We start from the raw sequence: 22878 nt of genomic DNA, 5'->3' as shown, positions 1-22878 counted from the left end.
GTAGATTCTATCCAGTACATAAAGAAGACGGCAAATGTCATCACCTTTATTTACTTACTTAAGTTACTGTTTTCTATTATTTGTATCAAACATGTTTCACTATATCTTCTGTAGATTCTATCCAGTACATAAAGAAGCCGGCAATTGTCATCACCTTTATTTATTATGTTTGATACAAAATAATAATAAACAAATAAATAAGTAAATAAAGGTGATGACATTTGCCGGCTTCTTTATGTACTGGATAGAATCTACAGAAGATATAGTGAAAAATGTTTGATACAAATAATAGAATACAATAACTTAAGTAAGTAAATAATAGTGATGATATTTGCCGACTTCTTTATGTACTGGGTAGAATCTACAGAAGATATAGTGAAACATGTTTGATACAAATAATAATAAACAAATAAATGTTTCACTGTATCTTCTGTAGATTCTATCCAGTACATAAAGAAGGCAGCAAATGTCGTTATTATTTACTTATTTATTTGTTTATTATTATTTGAATCAAACATGTTTCACTATACCTTCTGTAGATTCTATCCAGTACATAAAGAAGCTGGCAAATATCACTATTATTTACTTACTTAAGTTATTGTTTTCTATTATTTGCATCAAACATTTTTCACTATATCTTCTGTAGATTCTATCCAGTACATAAAGAAGCCGGCAAATGTCATCACCTTTATTTACTTATTTATTTGTTTATTATTATTTGTATCAAACATGTTTCACTATACCTTCTGTAGATTCTATCCAGTACATAAAGAAGCAGGCAAAAGTCATCACCTTTATTTACTTGTTTATTTGTTTATTATTATTTGTATCAAGCATGTCTCACTATACCTTCTGTAGATTCTACCCAGTACATAAAGAAGCCGGCAAATGTCATCACCTTTATTTACTTATTTATTTGTTTATTATTTGTACCATACATGTTTTACTATACCTTTTTTTTATGCTTGGAGCATAGTTCTCAAACTTTCTTTGACTATATTTTGCAAATATATGCGGTCTCCCACATTCCAAGACTAACTTTTTTTTTTGCTTGGGCAGATATCACGGTTAGGATTATTGCATCTAGAATATCAGAATGATAATAGGAGACAAAGAAGGAGAGGGTTGGTGGATGGGGAAGGAGAGAGTTAATTTTCGAGAAAACACATTTCAAACTCTAGCAGATGCCGAATGCCTAAGTGATTTGATCAAGAATATGTATTGCTTCTCCGTGTCACGATTTCACAGCTGAGTCATTTACATTTCTTAAATGAAACTTCAATTTGCTGTATCCTTACATGGTAAACTGCAAAATACCTTTTGCATGTCTGTCCCACACTGGGAAGCTTATGCAGCTCCAACTGGAAGCTGTTCCTTTAATAAAGAGAGGAAAGCCTGCCTTAAGGCATCCCATTACAAAGCAATGAGCGACGTACTAGGACTGGCAGCCTAACTATATAAAGCTTGAGCTGACTGCATGTGCTCAGCACTCCAGCCTCTTCCTTCCAAGCATCTCACTCATTCAAGCACCTTACTCCTGTACCAAACTTTTATCAAGAGCAGTAGGAGATAAACTTGGCTCCCTCCCTGCATTCATCTAATGGCTGCGCTTTGAGGACCTAATACATCACATTTTTTCTTTCAAGGTAAGCACCTTTTCCATCATTCACCTAATCCCGAGTCTTTGAATGAAAACTAATTTGATCTTTACCTTGATGACAATCTCGAAAAATTGAGACAAATATCTCCAAATCTTGCTTTTGTAAACTTTATTAGAAAATGTGATTTTAATTCATACTTAGAACTAAATAATGATTCTTTTTTTATTGGATACTTTGTCAATTTAGTGCCTTTCCTTTCAGTTTAATCTAAAATTTCAATTTTGTGTTTCTTAATGTCTGCCCACATGTCAATTACAGCAAGTTATCATAACCTATGCAAACAATGGGAAATTCAACGATAATCTTGCCGGAGTTGATTTTTACATTTTCTTTTCTTTTTTTTATTTTCTTCTTTTGTGATGTTTAATTAAAACAGCTTGACTTAAAGGTTTGGAGAGAAGAACAATATTCTTTAGTTGTATACCCAGCAGAAAAGCTTTTACTGAAACAGGAGGGTGGCACTAATGCCTCTTCCAAGGGCTGGCATTGAAATAAAAAGATCAGTCTCTCTAGGGAGTGAAGTTGCTAAATGGCTTTGGAATAACTGTGCGTTGGTGAATGACATTTTCCAAATGAAATCCTCAAACTTTTAATCCAGGATTCCATGGTTCATGGGATAGTCAATAAAAATGGCTGTTTTTTAAAGTCTTTTTTGTTTAAAAAACATGATGAAATGTCTTAAGAAGTTAATTGATGCTTTGTATGTTGCCTTGGTTGTTTGTCTGATATAGTCGTGCTCCTTTCGCTGACAATACGTAGTTTGATGCTTTGTTCTGTGGGAATTACTAACTTGTCCTCAGGGCATTGAAAAAAAAAAAGAAAAAAAAAGTTTTGCTACTGTATATTGAGTAGTTTCAATGATGGAAACTCTGATCGTAGAGATTTAGTAAGCAGTGTTTTTCTCTCCTTCTGCTAGGGACCTGAAATAAACTTTTCCCATTGTCCCAAAAAAAAAGTTTATACAAAGTTTAATTCTGACTGTATACAGAACAGGGCTGCGCTGCTTAGTCTTTGAGATCACGTGGAAGCTATAAATCTCAATGGAGATGCAGAATTATGTTTGTACAAGCAAGAAAGTAGTGAGTGAGTCAGGATGGGCAGACCTCACTGTACCATTCATCTCACATACTTTCCTCATTCAAACTTATTTTTGGAATACTCTCCTTGTGGTCCAGCTCTCTGAGTGACTTATTTGCAGTGTTGTTTTTGCTGTTAATAGCCGACTTGTTAATGACCTCCATTTCCATCTATCCTTTACCATTCCTTTCTTTTTTTATAAACAAAGCATCCCTTTCTTTCATGTCATGTAACTTGAGTTGTGGGGATCTTATTGCAACCTTTGTGTGATTAATTCGATTGCTCGCCATGTGTAAATAAGAATTGGATCTGTCCTTCGGGGAATTGTTTCGTTCTACAAAAATTTAGAGTATGTAAAATGTTTGACCTGCAGATATTTTGGGCCTAACCAGACATGTAGTTAGGGTTAGGTTGGCAGGACATGTGCCTTAAGAGGGTCTTCATAGTAGAGGAGGACGATATCACTCTGAACGGGCTGCGCTATGGTAAATGAGAAGCCTTTTGTGTTCCAAAATTGTTCTTTATTGTACTAACGCTTTTCAGAACAAGACCTGTGCCTTTCTCAGGGTAAAAAATTGAGTATACTTGGTCCAAGTATCCTTGGTGATGCTTGCTTTCTTGCCTTGAGAAAGGCGCTGGTCTTGTGCCGAAATGCTTTGGAACAATAAAGAACGATTTTGGAACACAAAAGGCTTCTCATTTACTATAGTACAGCCCTTCAGAGAGATATCATCCTCCCCTACTATGAAAAAGCCCTTAAGGACATGTCCTGCCATCCTAACCCTAAGTGCATCTCTGGTTAGCCCAAAAATATCTGCAGATCAAACATTTTCGATATGTCCTTCAGTGAATTGTTTTGTTCTACAAAAAATTAGAGTATGTAAAATGTTTGACCTGCATATATTTTTGGGCTAACAAGGGATGTAGTCAGGGTTAGGTTGGCAGGACATGTGCCTAAGGGAGTATGGAGGATATCACTCTGAACGGGCTGCACTATGGTAAATGAGATGCCTTTTGTGTTCCAAAATTATTCCTATTGTTCCAATGCGTTTCAGCACCAGACTGGTGCATTTTTCAAGGTAAAAGATTGAATATATTTGGTTCAAGTATCATTGGTGGTACTTTTTTTTTACCTTGAGAGTGGTGTCGGTTCGGTGTTGAAACGCGTCGGAACAAAAAAAAATAATTTTGGAACACAAAAGGCTTCTCGATCCCATTCAACGTGATATTGTCCTCCACTACAGTTAATCATCTGAAATAAGAATTTCTCCTCCAGCCACAGGGCAGTGGCAGATGTTACCAGCGTGTAGAGGTGTTGTGCCTACACACAACACTGCCAGGTGATCGCATACTCCCGCCTTTCACTTCACTTTACTAGGCGATGCTGCTCCATGTGTATGTGTGTTTGTCCCACAAACAGTTTTTTAAGGGCTCTTTCAAATGTCTGTGACCATCAGTTCAATCTTGGATCATAGAGCACGGACTAGTAGCGCTTTTCCCACCCAAGCTTGAAAGCTTCATATATTTAAATGAGGCTATCATGCTCGGTTTGGGAGACGCATGCTCAGGCAGTGCTTGGACTGATGATCAAGGATGTCTAACTGAGCCTTTAGCCAAGTAGTTTAAATACAGGTCTAAGGTTGATCCAGCATTGTGTGTCGGAAACTTCTGTATTGTTTCTTTATTGTTTTACTCGTAAAGAGTAACCGCCGTTTTCCTTTTTTTCCCCATAATTCAATAGTACAAATGAAAATAAGCAACTTTGTAATAAATCTTATCAGAGAAATCTGTTTCTTTCTCCTCCTGGACTGATCATTTATTCTCAATATTCTCAATTGATTGGGTAAAATCTGTCTTCAGTGAATATAGACTTTTCTGTATCTGGGATAGGAGATGACAGTTGGTGCTCATAAAGTTTTAAGGAGAACTGTAGGTGTGGTTTCAGGAGAACTTGCAGCAGAATGTCGGCTTCTAACTCCTCCCCTTATATTAAACCTTTTGAGCCCCAACTGTCCTTATAATTTAGTAACAGGTAAATCTATTTTCACTGAACACAGATTTTACAGATTTTACCCATAAAAGCAGATTTATCTGATAAGATATATTTCAAAGTTGCTTAGTCTCTTGTGGACCGTTAATTTATCATATAAAAATGAAAACGATGGTCACTCTTTAAGTTTGGAAGTAATTTTCAGAAACTATAAAGCAGGAGTGTCGTTAAGGAGAAGGGTTGGATGAGCATGTGCCTTTCTACTTTGACCAACAGATTAAGCACATGTGAGCGCATGGGCAGGGGTGTACATGCTCGGTAGAAAATCTACAGATCTGTTCACTACCGTGTGCATCATCATAAAGGAGCTGAATAATGATGCTCGGATAATGTGTTGTCTGAGCAAACTTGTGTCCTAATCAAGTATTTTTGGCATGCTCGAAAGAAATGTTCATGTTGCCGCGGCTTGATGTCTCGTGGCTGTTCAACAGCCGCAACACATGCAGGGATTTCCTGTTTTTCAGGCAATCCCTAAATGTGTTGCAGCTGTCGAAAAGACATGCAGTCATGGTGACTCAATCATTTTTTTCGAGCTTGCCAAAAATACTCGATTAGGACAGGAGCATATTTTTGAGCATGCCAAAATGCTCACTTAGCACTCGATCATGCTCGGATAACACCTTATCCAAGCACGCTCGCTCATCACTAGTGCTGAGCACTTCTGCCTTCTGTGCTTCTGCACAGTGGTTTGAGCAACTGGTGGGGATCTCTGGATCCATACACCCACCAAGCTAAAAAAATAAAATATGAAAAAAATTTTATAAAAGATTACCTTCTTAAGAAAATCAGAAGAATTCCTTAAAAACAAAAGGCATTATCTAAAGCCTGACTAGGTAACCAACCTGTGGTTCTCAAGCTGTGGCAGTACCAGCATGTAGAAGTGGTTATAACAGTTTTGCAACAACTGGAGAACCACAGGCCGGCCATCAGTGGTCAGTAGACTGAGTCAGGCTTGTAAATAGTGGTCTGAAGCTTGCTGTCATGGAATCATTCAAGCAAGAAAAACTTTTGTAATTTTTTCATATTTTTTTTGTCCAGTAGTCACCAGAAAAATGTTGTCTTTACATATACAAAACTTAAAAAAAGCTTGAATTTTGCTTTACTGTGTATCAAAAGTTTTAGGGATTTTCCTTGGAGAGGTTCTTTTTGCTGAAGGGAATTTATGTGCTTACATGATTAGTTTATTTCTAGTTTAACTGTGCTGGCAGAACTTACTAGGGGTAAATGATAAATAAAACATGTATTATACAACGTATACAAAGCACTTGACAAAGTTTATTAAAGTGTGGACCACTTTGCATTTGAAGGGAGACAATACTTGTGTATCCATTACTGTTGAGTGTCAACTGCTCTATTATTGACAATGTTTGCAATATGAGGAAAGTATGTGCATGGAACTGCTGTGGTAGTTTGATTGGCAGCTCTAGCAACTAAGGAGATCAACAGCTCAATTAGTTTGTGAATACTTGATCAATAGCACATGTGCAAAAAAGAAGGTGTCCTTTTGCACCAAAACCATGAAAAGTCAAAGGATATTTTCACCTACTTTAACTTTTATGATTGGCAGTTCTATTCTGAGGTCCTGTTGTTTAGTAATTGGTTTATATATGTGGTAGAGTGTTAGAAGACCAATAAAATGAATCCTTTTCACTCCACCTAGAGTCAGGTAAGGAGATGCTTGTTGGACACCACACGTAGACAATGTGGATATACAACTCTTCATCTTCAATATATCAAAAGCTGAAATCTGACAGTACGGAAATGGCTCATTCCTGACTTATTTGGACCATTATCTTTCAGTTCTTTAACCGCCTACTCCATCTTTTGTTCTTTCTCTCTTAACCCTGCTGTTGTCTTCGGTCTGGGGAGACCGATTTTGAACTTTGGTATTTTTGGGGGTGTTCAAGATGCGGTTCTGAAACTTGTGGTTGATTGACTTAAATGAGGATGGGTCAGTCGGCCACGGGTTTCAGCGCAGCATCTTGCATATTTTAAAGAATATTGAAGTTCAAGGTCGGTTGTTTTTGACCGAAGACAACAGCAGGGTTAAGACCCCCATACGCTTTAGGGAAATGTCAACTGAACTTGTTTATTTTTGTTAGGAACTATTGACCATCCAATGAATATGTGAACCTCTCAATCCTCCTCCAACCAATGATGTCGTGGGAGGGAAGAATCCACCATGTTGAACGTCGAAAGCTTACACTTTTGTCCTTCCTGGTGGTAAATTGAGAGCAACCTGAACCTACAAGAGTCAGTACAGAGAGTTGTCAGCCAAGTGAATGCTTGGACCTCAGTTATCTAAGGAATATGGGGGCCTTTTTTTTTGTAGCTTCTGTAATTAATAGATTGACTCTTCTGCTTCCCTCAGTCTCCTAGGAATTGTATGCCATTGCTACTTCTTGAGCATTATGATTTCAGAAATGTTTTATTTGCCTCCTTGTCTGAATATAAAACTTTATTTAGGAGGATGTTCCAACTAGAATTAAATAAAGATACTCACTACCATCCAGTAAGGCAGAAAGACCTTGATTACCTACTGTACTGGAAGACTGCTAAAGACTTTTCTTATCGCTGCCTCAAAACGTGGCTTTACATCTTTTAGGAGATCACTGCAGATGACCAGCCACTGGCAGGCACAGACAGGGGCAGGCCCTTCTGCAAGAACAATATATAGACCCTTTGCAGTCCAATAGCTCATCACAAGTGATATCTGCTCCGGTGACCAGTGCTAAACCCATGTCCCTGCAGAACCAGGTCCACAAGAGAAGCCACTGCATTAGAATGACCATCTCATGTCTTCTCAGATTAGTCTGCTCTGAACTGAGCCGAGGTCAGAGAACATGAGGTGGTTAGAACAACCAGTTCATGGGTACCCTGAATACCCACATTAAAAACAAGCCAGGACATCAGCAACTTAATAGCTCAGGCCACTAAGCACATCCAATGGCACCAGATGAAAGACAAAAGACAGCAAGAGAAGAAAGGGAGAAGAAATGTTTGCCCTCACTGTCCAAATTGACTTAAAATTTGGAATTGTCAGCCACCTTAGGGCACACAAGAAAATTTTGATGGGTGATTCTGGTTTCAAGTAACTTCTAATGATAAAATTGTAAAAGAAGGTGCAGATTGTATGCATTATATCACCCAAAAAAGAGAAATTAAAAAAGTGGTCAGCAATCTAAACTTGCCTACACATTCTCTATGGGGCATAACCTGTAAATATTACCAATGTTGTCTCAGCAAAGTCCGATGTCTATCATTAGACCCCATATAAATGCTGTTGCAGATTTCCAATTTCAGAAAAATCCTTCAGCTTTCAGCCATTGATGGAGAATGAACTGTTTTTCTTGGGACTTACAGTAACCAATATCTGCAATATCAGAACATGGAAAAAAATATCACACAAAGAAATCTGAGATCAAACAATACAGTCTAGAGAAACTTCAAGCACATAGGCATAAGCCTGCTGCTGTTGCATACTCCAACAAATATGAGCTGGTAAATCGATCTACAAATATGCCGATCTAGAAGTTTCATGCTTGGGTCAAATGGGATTGAAATGCAACCTCAAGACAAAATACATGGGAAAAAGTGCCACTGTTTCTGGAAAAACAATCCTGGCGCCTAGTTTTAATCTTGGACCTCTCATATAAATGTAAATGTTTAGGAGGTTCTCAAAGATGGAACCGGTATGTTACTTTTCACAAGGGGAAACCTTACCCCTTAGACCTCAGTCCAGACCCTCTCACCTAGCCTAATCAGATCTCATACTTCGCACTGACGAGGGCCAACAGCCTGAAACCCCGTGTCTGCGAATTGAGATACTGATTTGGCTTTTATCCTAAGTGGTGCAAGACTCATTGAAGGGTTGATAGTGACTTGTAGGATCGTTACTTCCAACAGGTGGCGCTATAGAGTTCAAGTCCTCTTCCTCTCTAATGAGTCAATTTGTATATAGCTATAAATAAGTAATTGTGGAGGTTAATATATTTATTAGCTTTTTAATACTTTTAGCCTTCATAACACCAATATACTTTTGTACAGAAAGTAGAAACAAAAAAATTCTACTAATTAAAATTTCTATGGCAGTGTAAGGAATTGAAACTGTCAATATCTCAATATCACAAATTTTAATTCCATAGGGTAGAAAAAGGAGGTAATAATTCACCTCTTCACTTTAGAGTATACACAATTAGCACATTCTCTGCAGCACACACACATATATAACACTGCGGAATGCAAAGTACATACATATCCAACTCCGCTGTATATACACACGCAGACCTGCTGCTTATACAGACACATATGTCTGCTGCGCACACAGCTCAGCTACATGCAAATACACAGTTCTGCTAAATGCATGCACACACAGCTCTGCTATATCAACACAACTTATGCTGCAGCTTCCATTCTGTGTGTGTACTACCACATTTTGAAGATACTTCCAGGCATGTAACTAATCAGATGACTTGAAATGTCCTTCAACCAGTCAGAACCTGTGCGTTACATACATGCAGGTCCTGGAAACTTTCTCTCCTGCCCTGCACTGATCGGACTGATCAGTGTTAGGCAGAAGAAGAGAGAACTTTGCTGCTGCATGCTTTTCTCAATGATCAGAAAGGACTATGTCAGTGTTTTCCTTAATCATAGGAAGCTTCCTCCAGACCATAAAACACAAAATTTTTCGCAAGATTTTTCTTCCAATAGTCTAAAAAATACCATAATTAAATTACAAATCAAATATAGATAAAATAGAGACATAGGAAGGAAGGTTTTTTTTCACAAGGCTAAAAAAAAGTCAATTTATTACCTACCGCTGCATTCATATACCCCAGCCTATGTATAGTAGCTTGCTGGCACCCACCTGGAACTAACCGTCGTATTCTCACACCTAATAAGCAACACCACCAAATAAAAAAAATAACAAATGTCACAATTGTTGGCAGTTTTTGCCTATTGGGAACAAATTTAACCACAGAACGTAAAATATATAACATTACTGGAGAATTTAAGATACTATATTGTACATTTGCTTGTTCATAGTACAACCGCTGGGTGCGACTACTAGCGGGCACGCCTTTAATTTGTGAGCTTTAGATATTACCATCAAAAAATTGTTTAACAACTTATCAACAATTTGTATGTTAACTTTAGTCAGTGTTCCAACACTTTCATCCACTTTATTACTGCTGGCGAGAACATTGCCTAAGAACTAGGTTAGTCCCGCAAGTGTCTGCAAGTCGTCTCCCTAAGGCAAGGAAAGCAGAAGCAACTTTGTTTGAGCAGCTGATCCACCTTCCTTTTAAGAGCTTGTTTTGTAAGACCAGAAAATACGGTAGCACAAAGTTACAGCCGCCTAATCTTCCCTTATATATCGTATTTCTCGTTTGCGAAACTTGTCAGAAATCTCTTTGACATGGAGGACAAGTGTATATATGCTCAGCTCACAACCTGAACATTGGAGAATGACATTAAGCGTGTTGGTACAGTCATTCGCAGCTTTAATGTCAGTATGTATAGTCTGAAATAACCATTTCTGACATCCACTTGAAAGAAGAATAAACTTCTGGAAAAATGGAATTAACTGCGAACGGCAATCCTATAAAAAAACTGTATCTGCCACTGGAAGCAAAGCTGAGCGTGAAAATGGAAAGGCTCGTTTGACGGATGAAGCTTAAACAGTTGGAAGGAAGCACAAATTTCTGGGTGTGTGATGTCTGTAGGCCAACAACACCTTCCAGGAATGTCACTAATTTCCAACGCAGTAAGCAGAAAGGATGCCGACATTGCTACAAGTAAGGTTTTGGCTGAAGACTTCCTGAGTCAATAGGTTTTATTTAAAAGAGGTAATCTCATCCAATAGATTTAAAGGGGTTGTTCAGGTTTGGGGCTGAAGTCTGAAGTCACTCTATGTGACTGTAGAATTGTGAATACTCCTAGCGCGCACAGTGGTTGCTGTCAGGATTCTCTTTTTCCTGCGTAATTTGCATACTTCCTGCCACATTCCAACTAGACATATCAATTCACTTGTATAGTTTGTATAGAGTGTTGCCAAGCACGTCTAGTCGACATGTGATAGCATGGAGGCAAATCACATACTTGTGGTGATGCGCCCGCCTGCTTCCAGTGCCGGCACATGAGTATTTTGACTGCGCACTGTGAGGATTCACAAGTCTACAGTCACCTCCTTAAGGCAAACCTTTATGGAAACCTGAATCCAAATTAAGAAGGGGCCCTATTCCACGCTACTCTTAGTGGGGAAGATGAAAGGATAAAGAGGAGCCCGTTTTCTTAGTCATGCTCCCCAAACAACGACATGAATTAATGGCGCTATCGTGACCGTGTATGTATTACCCTTAATATTTCTTTCTATTCTGACTAAATGTCAAAGTTGCACTTGATCAGCGGCTGCTTATTGTCAGCAATGGTCACCTAACCCTACCTATTGGAAGTGTAAGTCCGCAAAATGGCGGGGGACTCCTTCAGCCGTATGTATGAGCGGAGGTATTCTGGTATGCAAATATCCTCACCTGGCTTTACTTTTTGACCACTCCATGTCCATTATTGAAATGTAGTGACCATTGTTTGGGGACTAGTGCTCTTTTACAGGGACTTTTGTAATGAGATTATTGGGCGAGAGAGGTCAATTTTGTTAATAGGAATCTAGGATGGCGTTATAGTTAAGCTCTGCTACTTGGGCAATAAAGGGTGCTCGCATCGAGTGATAGACATTTGTCAGTAATGGTGGTACATTAGCTTTATTCAGCAAGTCTAATAATACAATGGATTTTGGGGTTCTCTGGCTCCTTTTACAAGTAGGAGAGACTTGTAGGAGAGCTTGAAGCATGTTGTAGTAAGAGACATGTAGGAGATCACCGAAATGCGTTGTAGTAAGAGACTTGTAGGAGAGCCCTGAAACACGTTGTAGTAAGAGACTTGTTGGAGAGCCCTGAAACATGTTATAGTAAGAGACTTGTAGGAGAGCCCTGAAACGTGTTGTAGTAAGAGACTTGTAGGAGAGCATTGAAACATGTTGTAGTAAGAGACTTGTAGGAGAGCATTGAAACATGTTGTAGTAAGAAACTTGTAGGAAAGCCCTGAAATGCGTTATAGTAAGAGACTTGTAGGAGAGCCCTGAAACGTGTTGTAGTAAGAGACTTGTAGGAGAGCACTGAAACACGTTATAGTAAGAGACTTGTTGGAGAGCCCTGAAACGTGTTATAGTAAGAGACTTGTAGGAGAGCCCTGAAACATGTTGTAGTAAGAGACTTGTAGGAGAACCATGAAACACGTTGTAGTAAGAGACTTGTTGGAGAGCCCTGAAACGTGTTATAGTAAGAGACTTGTAGGAGAACCATGAAACACGTTGTAGTAAGAGACTTGTTGGAGAGCCCTGAAACGTGTTATAGTAAGAGACTTGTAGGAGAGCCCTGAAACATGTTGTAGTAAGAGACTTGTAGGAGAACCATGAAACACGTTGTAGTAAGAGACTTGTTGGAGAGCCCTGAAACGTGTTATAGTAAGAGACTTGTAGGAGAGCCCTGAAACACGTTGTAGTAAGAGACTTGTTGGAGAGCCCTGAAACATGTTGTAGTAAGAGACTTGTAGGAGAGCCCTGAAACACGTTGTAGTAAGAGACTTGTTGGAGAGCCCTGAAACATGTTGTAGTAAGAGACTTGTAGGAGAGCCCTGAAACACGTTGTAGTAAGAGACTTGTTGGAGAGCCCTGAAACGTGTTATAGTAAGAGACTTGTAGGAGAGCCCTGAAACGTGTTGTAGTAAGAGACTTGTAGGAGAGCATTGAAACATGTTGTAGTAAGAGACTTGTAGGAGAGCATTGAAACATGTTGTAGTAAGAGACTTGTAGGAAAGCCCTGAAATGCGTTATAGTAAGAGACTTGTAGGAGAGCCCTGAAACGTGTTGTAGTAAGAGACTTGTAGGAGAGTGTTGTGAGTTCTGTTTTTGGGCTCCCTCTGGTGGTTACTGATGGTACTGGGTGACTTGTCTTTCCTGGGTTTCTGGGTTCCACCTGATCCATCAGCATATGGGAGTTTCCTATTTAACCTGGCTTTGCTGGCATTTCCTCGCCGGTTATCAATGTATCAAGTGTGTCTTGTTACCTCTGCTCCCTGCTCCTAGAACCTTCTGGTCAAGCTAAGTTTGGATTTTCCTGTTTTGGTGTTTTGCTTTATTTGGTTTTTAGTCCAGCCTGCAGATATGTGATTCTTGCTGCTGGTTGCTCTAGTGGGCTGAAATTGCTCCTCATGTACCATGAGTTGGCACATGAGTTCAAGTAATTTCAGGATGGTTTTTTTAAGGGTTTTTCGCTGACCGCGCAGTTCACTTTTGTATCCTCTGCTATCTAGCTTTAGCGGGCCTCATTTTGCTGAAACTGTTTTCATACTGCGTATATGCTTTCCTCTCATTTCACCGTCATTATATGTGGGGGGCTGCTATTTCTGTGGGGGATTTCTCTGGAGGCAAGAGAGGTCTGTGTTTCTACTAATAGGGGAAGTTAGATCTTCGGCTGGAGCGAGACGTCTAGAAAGTTTTCGCCGGCTGAGTGGAATTATGATGTTGGTAATCGGGAACTTTTGGCCATGAAGTGGGCATTTGAGGAGTGGCGTCATTGGCTAGAGGGTGCTAGACATCGTGTGGTGGTCTTGACTGATCACAAAAATTTGATTTACCTTGAGTCTGCCAGGCGTCTGAATCCTAGACAGGCTCGTTGGTCACTGTTTTTCTCTCGTTTCAATTTTGTGGTTTCATACCTGCCAGGTTCAAAGAATGTGAAGGCGGATGCTCTTTCTAGGAGTTTTGTGCCTGACTCCCTTGGAAATTCTGAGCCCTCTGGTATCCTTAGGGATGGGGTGATTATGTCTGCTGTCTCCCCAGACTTGCGACGTGCTTTGCAGGAGTTTCAGGCGGGTAAACCTGATCGTTGTCCGCCTGAGAGACTGTTTGTTCCGGATAATTGGACCAGTAGAGTCATCTCCGAGGTCCATTCTTCTGCGTTGGCAGGTCATCCTGGAATATTTGGTACTAGAGACTTGGTGGCCAGGTCTTTTTGGTGGCCTTCCTTGTCGAGGGATGTGCGTTCTTTTGTGCAGTCTTGTGAGGTTTGTGCTCGGGCTAAGACTTGCTGTTCTCGGGCCAGTGGATTGTTGTCACCTTTGCCTATCCCGAAGAGGCCTTGGACGCACATTTCCATGGACTTTATTTCGGATCTCCCTGTCTCTCAAATAATGTCCGTCATCTGGGTTGTGTGTGATCGCTTTTCTAAAATGGTTCATCTGGTACCCTTGCCTAAGTTGCCTTCCTCCTCTGAGTTGGTCCCTCTGTTTTTTCAGAATGTGGTTCGTTTGCATGGGATTCCTGAGAACATCGTTTCTGACAGGGGATCCCAGTTTGTGTCTAGATTTTGGCAGACGTTCTGTGCTAAGATGGGCATTGATTTGTCCTTTTCGTCTGCATTCCATCCTCAGACGAATGGCCAGACTGAACGAACTAATCAGACCTTGGAAACTTATTTAAGGTGTTTTGTTTCTGCTGATCAGGATGACTGGGTTACCTTTTTGCCGCTGGCCGAGTTTGCCCTTAATAATCGGGCTAGTTCTGCTACCTTGGTTTCTCCTTTCTTTTGTAATTCGGGGTTTCATCCTCGTTTTTCCTTTGGTCAGGTGGAACCTTCTGATTGTCCTGGAGTGGACATGGTGGTGGATAGGTTGCACCGGATTTGGAGTCATGTGGTGGACAATTTGAAGTTGTCCCAGGAGAAGGCTCAGCAGTTTGCTAATCGCCGTCGCCGCGTGGGTCCTCGACTTCTTGTTGGTGACTTGGTGTGGTTGTCTTCTCGTTTTGTTCCTATGAAGGTCTCTTCTCCTAAGTTCAAGCCTCGGTTCATCGGTCCCTATAGGATCTTGGAAATTCTTAACCCTGTGTCGTTTCGTTTGGATCTCCCGGCATCGTTTGCTATTCATAATGTGTTCCATCGGTCGTTGTTGCGGAAGTATGAGGTACCTGTTGTTCCTTCGCTTGAGCCTCCTGCTCCAGTGCTGGTGGAGGGAGAATTGGAGTATGTTGTGGAGAAGATCTTGGATTCTCGTGTTTCCAGACGGAAACTCCAGTATTTGGTCAAGTGGAAGGGTTATGGTCAGGAGGATAATTCTTGGGTGGTTGCCTCGGATGTTCATGCTGATGATTTGGTTCGCGCTTTTCATAGGGCTCATCCTGGTCGCCCTGGTGGTTCTCGTGAGGGTTCGGTGACCCCTCCTCAAGGGGGGGGTACTGTTGTGAGTTCTGTTTTTGGGCTCCCTCTGGTGGTTACTGATGGTACTGGGTGACTTGTCTTTCCTGGGTTTCTGGGTTCCACCTGATCCATCAGCATATGGGAGTTTCCTATTTAACCTGGCTTTGCTGGCATTTCCTCGCCGGTTATCAATGTATCCAGTGTGTCTTGTTACCTCTGCTCCCTGCTCCTAGAACCTTCTGGTCAAGCTAAGTTTGGATTTTCCTGTTTTGGTGTTTTGCTTTATTTGGTTTTTAGTCCAGCCTGCAGATATGTGATTCTTGCTGCTGGTTGCTCTAGTGGGCTGAAATTGCTCCTCATGTACCATGAGTTGGCACATGAGTTCAAGTAATTTCAGGATGGTTTTTTTAAGGGTTTTTCGCTGACCGCGCAGTTCACTTTTGTATCCTCTGCTATCTAGCTTTAGCGGGCCTCATTTTGCTGAAACTGTTTTCATACTGCGTATGTGCTTTCCTCTCATTTCACCGTCATTATATGTGGGGGGCTGCTATTTCTGTGGGGGATTTCTCTGGAGGCAAGAGAGGTCTGTGTTTCTACTAATAGGGGAAGTTAGATCTTCGGCTGGAGCGAGACGTCTAGGATCATCGTAGGCACGTTCCCCGGCTACTTTTATTTGTGTGTTAGGTTCAGGGTCGCGGTCAGCTCAGGTTCCATCGCCCTAGAGCTTATTTGTATCTGTGCTTGTCCTTTGGTGATCCCCTGCCATTGGGATCATGACAGGAGAGCCCTGAAACGTGTTGTAGTAAGAGACTTGTAGGAGAGGTCTGAAACGCATTATAGTAAGAGACATGTAGGAGAACCATGAAACACGTTGTAGTAATAGCATTGAAACATGTTGTAGTAAGAGACTTGTAGGAGAGCCCCGAAATGCATTATAGTAAGAGACTTGTAGGAGAGGTCTGAAATGTGTTGTAGTAAGAGACTTGTAGGAGAGCCCTGAAACACGTTATAGTAAGAGACTTAGGTGCTTTCGGTGAGACAGTCCACACTGGAGTCTGCGCACATGGGTAAGCAGTAGGCAGGTCTAGGGGGTATTTTTATGGTGTAATATTATTTGGGCAGGTTGCAATATGGGTGAGCGCTTATAAGGACAGGGTGCATTCCCACTATAGGGTTACCGGTTCTATTTAACCCCTTTGTTCCTTTTTAGTGCTATCACCCGATATATGCACACACAATCTTTGGCACTTTATTACTAGCCTGTTATTACTTATTACTTTTCCCCATATTATGTTCCTGCTGCGCCTTGACTCTGTTGTATGTGCGCACTCCGGTGTGAATGTCCTTTAGTGTCACACACCTTATCCTCATTACATATTGTTGTACTCTTTTTGTATTGTTGTTAATAAAGTTTATCGATTTTATATTTAAAACTGATTAAATTGTATTTTTCGTACATGGGGCATTATGCTCTCTGAAAGTTATAGGTTTATATTATAGGGGAGTTTTGCCCCCTTTTGTCCCCTGTTGGAGTGCAATGGGCATGTTCTACAGAAGGGACTTTTCTACTTGTGCTTACGTCCTTAGGTTTGGTTTTTGTTATAACGTTATAGTAAGAGACTGGTAGGAGAACCATGAAACGTGTTATAGTAAGAGACTTGTAGGAGAGCCCTGAAACATGTTGTAGTAAGAGACTTGTAGGAGAGCACCGAAATAAAATAAGTTGTAGTAAGAGACTTGTACTAGACGTCTGAAACACGTTGTAGTAAGAGACTTGTAGGCGAGCCCTGAAACGCGTTGTGGTAGGAGACTTGTTCAATAAAACCAACTTATCACTGTCATTGGTGGATTCTTATCATTGAATACCAGCACCTTTTATTTTCAAGGAAGCAGATAGAAGTCAACTGTAACCCTGCGCAAGTGTAGAGTGGCAGCTACTCCACCAGGAAAGGACATTGGCATGAGCATTGTCAATGTTTACACAGAGTTGTGCCCATTCCTGCACAACCCCATAAGATGAGAACCTTACAATTCTGGCAAAGTCTCCATTGTCATAATCACCTAATCGATAAGTGCTTTTTTCTGTTTTTCTCTTTACTTTTTAATTTTTTAACTAGAGCAGGTGCCACCTATATGACACTGCCTAAGGCAACAGTGGCATTATGTGCACATTATAAACTTCATCAAATTAATGTACAGTACAGACAAAAAGTTTGGACACACCTTCTCATTTAAAGATTTTTCTGCATTTTCATGACTATGAAAATTGTACATTCACACTGAAGGCATCAAAACTATGAATTAACACATGTGGAATTATATACTTAACAAAAAAATGTGAAACAGCTGAAAATGTCTCATATTCTATAGTAGTTTCTTCAAAGTAGCCACCTTTTCCTTTGATTACTGCTTTGCACACTCTTGGCATTCTCTTGATGAGCTTCAAGGGGTATTCACCGGAAATCATCTTCCAACAGTCTTGAAGGAGTTCCCAGAGATGCTTAGCATTTGTTGGCCCTTTTGCCTTCACTCTGCGGTCCAGCTCACCCCAAACCATCTCGATTGGGTTCAGGTCTGGTGACTGTGGAGGCCAGGTCATCTGGCGTAGCACCCCATCACTCTCCTTCTTGGTCAAATAGCCCTTACTCAGCCTGGAGGTGTGTTTGGGGTCATTGTCCTGTTGAAAAATAAATGATGGTCCAACTAAACGCAAACCGGATGTAATATCATGCCGCTGCAAGATGCTGTGGTAGCCATGCTGGTTCAGTATGCCTTCAATTTTGAATAAATCCCCAACCGTGTCATCAGCACAGCACCCCCACACCATCACACCTCCTCCTCCATGCTTCATAGTGGGAACTAGGCATGTCGAGTCCATCCGTTCACCTTTCCTGCGTCGCACAAAGACACGGTGGTTGGAACCAAAGATCTCAAATTTGGACTCATCAGACCAAAGCACAGATTTCCACTGGTCTAATGTCCATTCCTTGTGTTCTTTAGCCCAAACAAGTCTCTTCTGCTTGTTGCCTGTCCTTAACAATGGTTTCCTAGCAGCTATTTTACCATGAAGGTCAGCTGCACAAAGTCTGCTCTTAACAGTTGCTGTAGAGATGTGTCTGCTGCTAGAACTCTGTGTGACATTGACCTGGTCTCTAATCTGAGCTGCTGTTAACCTGCGATTTCTGAGGCTGGTGACTTGGATAAACTTATCCTCAGAAGCAGAGGTGACTCTTGGTCTTCCTTTTCTGGGGCGGTCCTCATGTGAGCCAGTTTCTTTGTAGCACTTGGGGACACTTTCAAAGTTTTCCCAATTTTTCGTACTGACTGACATTAATTTCTTAAAGTAATGATGGCCACTCATTTTTCTTTACTTAGCTGCTTTTTTCTTGCCATAATACAAATTCTAACAGTCTATTCAGTAGGACTATCAGCTGTGTATCCACCAGACTTCTGCACAACACAACTGATGGTCCCAACCCCATTTATAAGACAAGAAATCCCACTTATTAAACTTGACAGGGCACACCTGTGAAGTGAAAACCATTCCCGGTGACTACCTCTTGAAGCTCATCAAGAGAATGCCAAGAGTGTGCAAAGCAGTCATCAAAGCAAAAGGTGGCTACTTTGAAGAACCTAGAATATAAGACATATTTTCAGTTGTTTCACACTTTTTTGTTAAGTATATAATTCCACATGTGTTAATTCATAGTTTTGATGCCTTCAGTGTGAATGTACAATTTTCATAGTCATGAAAATACAGAAAAATCTTTAAATGAGAAGGTGTGTCCAAACTTTTGGTTTGTACTGTATATACAGATATATTTAAATTCCATATGTCTGGCTATTATATGAGGTATATAAAGATTTCATTTCTGTTGATTTGTAAAATGTCACCAGGTTCCTGTTACCCAATCAGTATGATATATGGGTAGAGACCCTGATTCCATCAATGATTCACTTATTGGGTTGTTTGATTTAGTTTTGATTACATCACAGTTTTCTCTGCTGCAGATCTACCACTTAGCTGAATGCTGAACTGTGTATAACCCCGCCCACACCACTGATTGGGTGCTTCCTATGTACCATGTGCATAGGAAAAAAGTGGCCAATCAGTGATGGGAGCGTGGTTGGACTAGCAGGAAGCAGGTTTACTAGTCCTCTAGTGATAATCTCCTGCTGATAAAAGTCACAATTTTATTAAAATCACAGCAAACAGCCCAGTAAGTGACACACCCTTTGAATCAGCATCTATGTACCTACATCAACATTTATAGGGAAAGTTTTAAATAACTTTATGAAGGGTAGTCCATGTTCTCTAGTGCAAGTTGTTAACTCTTTACATTCTGGAGATCTCAAGTTGAGTCCATTCATCCATATATAGAGTATTTATTTTAGCTTGAAGCATGATTATGAACGTCTTCTACACAATTTATACAGACAGTGCCCTGTGGAATGGTCAGTCTGCCAGAGACATTCATTGGTATGCAGCCATATCATTAACTATCACTCACATATGACTTTGAAGCTGCAGAGCTCCGAGAATAAAAATGCCTCACATAGCCAGAATAGTACAGAGTAAATTTATGAATGAAAAAATAGGTTTCGGACACCCACCTAAAAATCAGAATAATATGGTGATGGTCTGATGATAGTATACTTCCAAATATAAAATCATTTGTGGCCCTATTTAGAAAAATGCTGAGTTAGAAGACTGAAAATGGAGACAACTGTAAGGATCACGTTCACACTGATATACGTGACAGATCTGTGTGGCCAAGAACAATGATTGAGGTGACTGTTTTTATCTGTCTTCTCGGGGCCATTCATGGTGAGAAGTCCACCTGTGGTTCCTGAGACATCTTACTATTTTCAGACCTCCCCTCCATGTCATCACCTCTTGCTGTAGATTTTGTCATTTCTTTCTTTGTGTGAGATAATTAGGTATTTTCCAACATGTCAGGAAACCTCCTTGTGCTATTTCTTGTATTTCCAGAGCTTGTATATCACAGATGACGCATAAAAGAAGAGAAAAAGCCCAAATAGGGTGACTAATGCTAAAAACAGCAAATTATAATACCTGAAGTACCAGTGCTTCTCCAAAGTAGTAGACAGTCTCAGGCCCAAAATATGGATGAGGTCTGGAATAATGTTTGAAATAATGTTACTTATAAAAACATCTTTAGAGTACAACGCGTTTCAGGTCTCCAGACCGGAGATAGAACGGTCACTTGAGAAAGGAGCCCTGAAACACGTCGTGCTTTAGAGATGTTCTGTAAGCAACATGTTTACAACCATTATTCTGGACCTCATCCATCTTTTGCACCCAAGACTGTCCAATAATTTGGAGAAGCACCGGTACTGCTACTGTAATAATCTTGAACATATACTATCCTTGTGTGTAGCCTACTTCTGTAGACTTTGAACTGCACTATTGGAGTGTCTTGCACCCACTTGAAGCTCCTGATCCCCAATCGAAATGTTTTCTCCTTATGTTAAAGAAGTTCTTCCCTTTGGACAATCCTTACTGGTTAGAAGTAGAGTTGCTCAAAATCCGATTCCGGCAGATTCAATTAATTAAGTGAAAGAAAAATTTCCAAATCAATTGGAAAGTGGATACAAAAGTATAAACTTGTAGACTTATCTCTCTTTGGTAATCCAATATCTGTCCCACACAGCTCCATTTTTTTCTTCCGATGAATTCTTCTTTTTTCTCTGGTCCAGTCTTTATTTTCTCCGGTCTTCCTGTGGTGCCCAATGGAATATGTTCACCTGGTCATATTCTAAATCGTTATCTGAAATGTGCCAAAATATAACATTTTCAGTCTCCCTGCAGTACAACCAAAGACAAAATTAAAAGAATTGTCCAAGGTTTACATATAAATTACATATTCTTAGGCAAAGTCAGCAATATCTAACTGATGGATGTCCTATATTAGTCATTTTGTTTGGTCAGATGTTTCCAGATCTCGTGGCCACCAGATATACACAGTGTTCAGAGCTGGAATTCACAGTGGTCCCCTTACTTCTTTGGCCTCTGCATAGGTTGCCCAAAAGGTATGTCCAATACTGCTGTGCATTGCTTACATCTGGAAGCCCTGGGAGCTGCAAGCAATTGATTTGTAGGCATTCCTGGTGTCGGAACCACCTCCGACCAGATATTACAGAATATTCATCCATATGGAAGTCCTGGACCATTCATTGCACGATGCTGTGTAAAATGAATGAGCTGTTTGTTTAAAGGAGGACTAGAGTCCTCAAGAGCCACCAACAGGTCATGTTTTCAGGACTTCCTTAGTATTGAAGAGGTGATAATGCCATCACCTGTGCAAGTCTAAGGAAATCCTGAAAACATGACCTGTTGGTGGCTCTTGCGGACCGCAGTTGGGGAACACTTGACTAGATACTAGATGGGGGATTCTGAGCAAAAGGCATCTTTCTTTTGAAACCCCCTTTCCACTCCAAGAGATGCCGAGCAGAGAACTGCCATGTCTAGAAATTCTAGATAGGGAGACTGAGAAGATGCTGTCAACGACTGACCCAACAAAGGACACATTCCTGAGATATTTTCGCATACAGGTTGGGTGTTCATGTACATATAGTGAAAGTATGCCAAGAGAGCCTAAACTTTCCTCCACTCAAATGTTCCATTATCGTGCGTCAGGCATATGTAAATGCCTTGCATCGGCCAGGACAGCAGTGGGTGCTTGACGACACGTCTAGCTCCAACACAATATTTCCATTTTGTATTACACGACTTCCACATACCAATCATTCCTCCCATTTTAATAATGAAGGAAAAAAGTTTTATTCCCTTTAAAAATGACACTTAAAAAGTAAGATAAGTGTATACATTAAGTAGACCTGTCAATCAAACACGTACAGCCAATGATCAAGCTTGGCCAGTTTTCATTTGGGGCATACCGACCTGTATCTGTAAAACTATAGGGAATGATTTTCAGCATTATTTTTTAAATGACTACCACGTACAGTGTTTGAGCTGTCTTCTCTTAGAATAGTCTTTGTTAATTGAGATAGATATCCAATTTGCACTCAAAGGACACTTTTTTTTTCTCAATGAATCAATAAATAAGAAACTGTAATAAATGTTACTACAGTAATCTTTTTTTTTCTCCTGCTGGACTAATCATTCATTTTCAAAATGTTTAATTCACGGAAAAAAATCTGTATTCAGTGAATACAGATGTTTCCTTCACTGAGATAGGAGATGACACTTGGTGCTCATAATGTTCTATGGAGAATGGTAGCTGTCATTTCCAAGGGAACTTACAGCAGAAGGTCTGTGTGCTCCTCCCTCTCCCCTCTCCATTGGACTTTCAAAGCATCAACTGTCATCTCCTATCTTGATAATTGAAGAATCTATCTTCATTGAATACAGATTTTACAGAATTTATCCATGAATTGAGAGTGAAATAAGCTAAATTATATCACAAAGTTGCTTACTTTCACATTTGCTATTCATTTATAAAATGATGGTTATTCTTTACCATTATCAGATCACCCATAGACATTAAATGTCCTGACAGTCCACACTTTACTCTGCACTGACATTACAAAATGTCAATGCAAAGTAAGTTGCGTACATGAGATCTTATAGCTGCAGAAGCAAGGAGCCGACTGTAAGACAGCCAGTCTTCTCATAAAGAAGGCAGAGATGGTTTATTGCTAGCTCTGCCTTCCTGATTGCTGTACACACTATTCTGAACAAGTGCTGTGTATGCAGGTTATATTGCACTGCCAGTGCTTTCTTCTCCAAACCCAACAATCATGTGATCATTGGGTGTAGAGAGGGAACAGGAGCTGCCTGGTCTAGGGAGAT

General features: G+C 40.3%; 1 protein-coding gene across 4 annotated transcripts in view; it reads left to right on the top strand.

Moving 5' to 3' along the window:
- Nucleotides 1-1434: 1434 nt before the first annotated feature.
- The window catches only part of TNC (tenascin C), a 167170-nt gene continuing 145726 nt past the window's right edge, over nt 1435-22878 (top strand). For 2 of the 4 annotated variants that reach the window (XM_069748549.1, XM_069748548.1), the window contains exon 1: nt 1477-1646. The gene's annotated coding sequence lies outside the window, so the exon portion shown is untranslated. Of the gene's footprint in view, nt 1647-22878 lie in introns of all 4 variants that reach the window. The other 2 variants (XM_069748551.1, XM_069748550.1) reach the window with 2 other exon arrangements.

Source organism: Ranitomeya imitator, chromosome 2 (assembly GCF_032444005.1).
Source record: "Ranitomeya imitator isolate aRanImi1 chromosome 2, aRanImi1.pri, whole genome shotgun sequence".
In the NCBI taxonomy this organism is placed as follows: Eukaryota; Metazoa; Chordata; class Amphibia; order Anura; family Dendrobatidae; genus Ranitomeya; species Ranitomeya imitator.
Note: the sequence above shows the minus strand (reverse complement) of the source record. Positions and strands in the feature narration are given on the sequence as shown.